Source organism: Lithobates pipiens, unplaced genomic scaffold, assembly GCF_037356315.1.
Source record: "Lithobates pipiens isolate NorthernLeopardFrog02 unplaced genomic scaffold, aLitPip1_a1.2 Scaffold_191, whole genome shotgun sequence".
Taxonomy (NCBI): Eukaryota; Metazoa; Chordata; class Amphibia; order Anura; family Ranidae; genus Lithobates; species Lithobates pipiens.
Genome location: NW_027507766.1, coordinates 318,682 through 322,872, shown reverse-complemented (window position 1 = coordinate 322,872; position 4,191 = coordinate 318,682). Strand labels below are relative to the sequence as shown.

The 4,191-nt window shown below is 48.4% G+C and overlaps 1 pseudogene; it reads left to right on the top strand.

The window, feature by feature from the left end:
• Positions 1-129: 129 nt before the first annotated feature.
• On the top strand, positions 130-248 carry LOC144000239 (5S ribosomal RNA; annotated as a pseudogene).
• The last annotated feature ends 3,943 nt before the right edge of the window (positions 249-4,191 follow it).

Sequence of the window (4,191 nt, the reverse complement as noted above, 5' to 3'; positions counted from 1 at the left end):
ATCGCCTGGGAATACTGGATGCCGTAGGCTTCTTTTTATGTTGTTGGCTTTGACCTGTTTTTTTTAGCTTGTTTCCCAAGGTGACCATCTTGGCCTTTGTCAAGAGGCTTCAGAGTGCCCAAAGAGAGTGCCTACAGCCAAATCACCCTGAAAGAGCCTAATCTCATCTGATCTCGGAGGCTAAGCAGCGATGGGCCTGGTTAGTACCTGGATGGGAGACAGCTTGGGAATACCAGGTGCCGTAGGCTTCTCATTGTGTTGCCGGCGTTGAGCTGTTTTTTTCCCCTTGTTTCCCAAGGTGACCATCTTGGCATGTGTCAAGAGGGTTGAGAGTGCACAAAGAAATTGCCTACGGGCACAACACCCTGAAAGCGCCCAATCTCGTTTGGTCTGAGAGGCTAAGCAGGGTTGGGCCTGGTTTGTACCTGGATGGGAGAACGCCTGGGTTTTCCAGATGCCGCAGGCTTCTTTTTATGTTGTTGGTGTTGACCTGTTTTTTTCACTTGTTTCCCAAAGTGATCATCTTGGCATTTGTCAAGAGGGTTGAGAGTGCCTAAAGTGATCGCTTACAGCCGCATCACCCTGAAAGCACCCTATCTCTTCTGATCTCAAAGGCTAAGAAGGGTTGGGCCTAGTTAGTACTTGAATGGGAGACGGCCTTGGAATACCAGGTGCCGTATTCTTCTTTTTATGTTGTTGGCGTTGACCTGTTTTTTTTCGCTTGTTTCCCAGGGTGACTATCTTGGCATTTTTCAAGAGGGATGAGAGTGCCCAAAGAGATTGCCTATGGGCACATCACCCTGAAAGCGCCTAATCTCCGCTGATCTCAGAGGCTAGAAAGGGTCGCGCCTTGTTAATACCTGGATGGGAGACCGCCTGGAAATACTAGGTGCGGTAGGCTTCTTTTTATGTTGTTGGCGTTGACTTGTTTTTTTTGTTTGTTTCCCAAGGTGACCATCTTGGCGTTTGTCAAGAGGGTTGAGCGTGCCTGAAAAAATCTACTATGGCTGCATCACCCTGAAAGAGCCAAATCTCATTTGATCTCAGAGGATAAGCAGGGTTGGGACCTGGTTAGTACCGGGATGGGAGACCGCCTGGGATTTCTCGATGCCATAGGCTTTTTATTTAAGTTGTTGGCATTGACTTATTTTTTTTTTTTTGTTTTATTCTTTGATTAAGTATAAGTAGAACAACATAAATATAACAGTCAACCATACAGCATGACTCAGGGTCACAATTACATGGTAACAAAAAATAGGCAGCCAAATAACTCTGGGTTCTCAGAGGGGAGTCCTAGAGTTTCATCCAGAAAAGAGAGAAACCCCAACTCCGACATGTAGTACAGTATAACTAATGCAGCTCCGTTCGGACAAATGTAATCATGGAGAACAACTGGGACCACAGCGAGCCAGCTTATCATGACCTATGTGAACCAGAGTACAATATGAGCCGGTCGTGTCCAGAACCCTGGGGTTCTTCTGGGTCCCAAAGGCTAGTAAGGAGACAAGGCATAGTGAAAAGGGAGGACGGGGGAAGAAGAGAGTGCAAAGACGGAGAGAGAGGAGGGGGGGGATGGCGGCGGGGAAAAAAAGAAAAATAAAGACAAAAAGGGAGGGGGGGGAATGCCACCCAGGGCAGACTTGGCCTACGTAGGTAAACGTTAGATGTTCAGTCGTTTTCTGGGACAGGGGCGCTGCTCACCTCCCGAATGTAGTCTCAAGTACCAGTAAAATACCTCCAGGGCCTCCATGTAACACTAAATGCCTCTTCAGTGTTGTGAAGGGTGGCGGTCAATTCTTCCATCCGGAGAATATGATTGACTTTGGAATACCACAGCACCTTGGATGGGGGCTGAGGCTGCCTCCACAGTGTGGGAATGCAGGCCCGGGCGGCGTTCAGGAGTTGCATCGTGAGGGTTTTTTTTGTATTTTCGAACAGGCTGTTCGGTCAAGTGTAGAAGGCACGCTGCTGGGTTGTCTGCGATATTTACATTTCTGAGAGTTTTTATCGTCCCGGTCACCTCCACCCAAAAGTTCCTCAAGGCCGGGCATGCCCAGAAAATGTGTCCCATCGTCCCCGTATCTGAATTGCACCTCCAACCAACTTCCGGAATCGATCTATTCATTTTATTCAGAAGGTATGGGACTCTATACCAGCGTGAGACTATCTTGTATCCTGATTCTTGATATTGGTTTGTGATGGAAGCTTTATGTACTAATGTCAGGATCTTCCCTATCTGTTGTGGGGTAAATGTGATGCCAAAGTCCCTCTCTCATTTGTGGATAAATGGTGGGGTCGACTCTTCCTCCTGACTACTTAAAAGGTTGTACAGGAGGAAGAGGGTGTGTCGCACAGGTTCCTTTTTGTGACAGATGGATTCATAGGGCGTCAGGTCTCTAGGAGTGTAGGGGGCCCTTTGTATGGCCAGAAGAAAGTGACGAAGTTGATAAGCACTAAACAAGTCAAGCGGAGGGTCAGAAAGCTCGGCGACAGTTTGCGTGGTCGGGAGCCCTCCCGAGGGCCACACCTCTCCCAGAGGCTGTTTCCCCACCACTGTCAACTGTCGCAGTTTCTTGTTGGTAAATCCCGGTGGGAAGTCTGGATTACCTATAACCGGAGTCATTGGTGACGGCAGGGGAGCAATGTGTGTGCAGCGGAACAACCTTCGCACAACAGCCAACGTAGCTTCCACTACGGGGTGATCTCTGAGGTCTTTTGGTAGGGAGGACAGGAGTCACGGGGAGGTCAATAGGGGAATGGATCCATCCTCAATCTCCATCTCCACCCACTGCTTGTGTGGGCCATTACAATGCCAATCAACGACTCTCGCTAGCAGAGTCGCTCTGTTGTATTATCTCAGATCTGGGAGACCCAGACCCCCCTTGTCCTTTGGTCTGGCAAGCAATTGCAAACGGGCTCTGGGCGGTTTGCGCGCCCAAATAAAGTCCCGGAGCAGCACCTGCAGTTGTCTGAAAAAAATTGGGGGTAACCGGATCGGTAATGTCTGGAACAAGTATAAGATCCGCGGGAGGGCCGTCATTTTGAATGCATTACAGCGTCCGAACCAGGTCAGTGTTAAAGTATGCCAGTTTCCCAAATCAGATTTCAGTATATTCAGGAGAGGGACAAAATTAAGCGGGTACAACTGCGCCAAATCCGCTGCGATGTCAACGCCCAGGTAACGTATAGATTTTTCAGCTCAGTAGAATGGAAAAGCGGAGCATAGCCTCTTGGCCTCACCATCCGGGACCAATGTATTCAATACAGCCGACTTGGCGCAATTGATTTTATAGTTTGAAAGGCTGCTGTATCGCCGGAGAGCCGCGAGTATATTGGGAAGCGAAATGTGTGGATTGGAGACGAAAAAAATTAGATCGTCAGCGTACGCCGCAATTTTTTGGTGTGCCGAGGGTTTGGATATGCCAGTAATATTCGGGTCATTCCGAACGTGACACATAAGTGGTTCCAGTGTCAGAATAAAAATTAGGGGAGACAGAGGGCACCCCTGCCTCGTCCCATTAGTGATGGGGAAAGAGTCCGAGCACTCTGAAAGCACCCAATCTCATCTGATCTTGGAGGCTAAGAAGAGTCAGGCCTGGTTAGTACCTGGATGGGAGACCACCTGGGAATACCAGTTATTGTAGGCTTCTTTTTAATTTTGTTGCCGTTGATTCGTTTTTTTTTCCGCTTGTTTCCCAAGGTGACCATCTTGGCATTTGTCAAGAGGGTTGAGAGTGCCCAAAGAGTTCGCTTACAGCAGCATCACCCTGAAAGAGCCCTATCTCTTCTCATCTCTGAGGATAAAAAGGGTTGGGCCTAGTTAGTCCCTGGATGGGAGATGGCTTTGGAATACCAGGTGCTGTAGTCTTCTTTTTATGTTGTTGACATTGACCTGTTTTTTTTTCGCTTGTTTCCCAAGGTGACTATCTTGGCATTTGTCAAGAGGGTTGAGAGTGCCCAAAGAGATTGCCTATGGGTACATAAGCCTGAAAGCGCCCGATCTCCTCTGATCTCAGAGGCTAAACAGGGTCGGGCCTTGCTAGTACCTGGATTGGAGACCACCTGGGAATACTAGGTGCTGAAGGCTTCTTTTTATGTTGTTGGCGTTGACTTGTTTTTTTTTTTTTTGTTTGTTTACCAAGGTGACCATCTTGGTGTTTGTCAAGAGGGTTGAGAGTGCCTGAAGAGCTC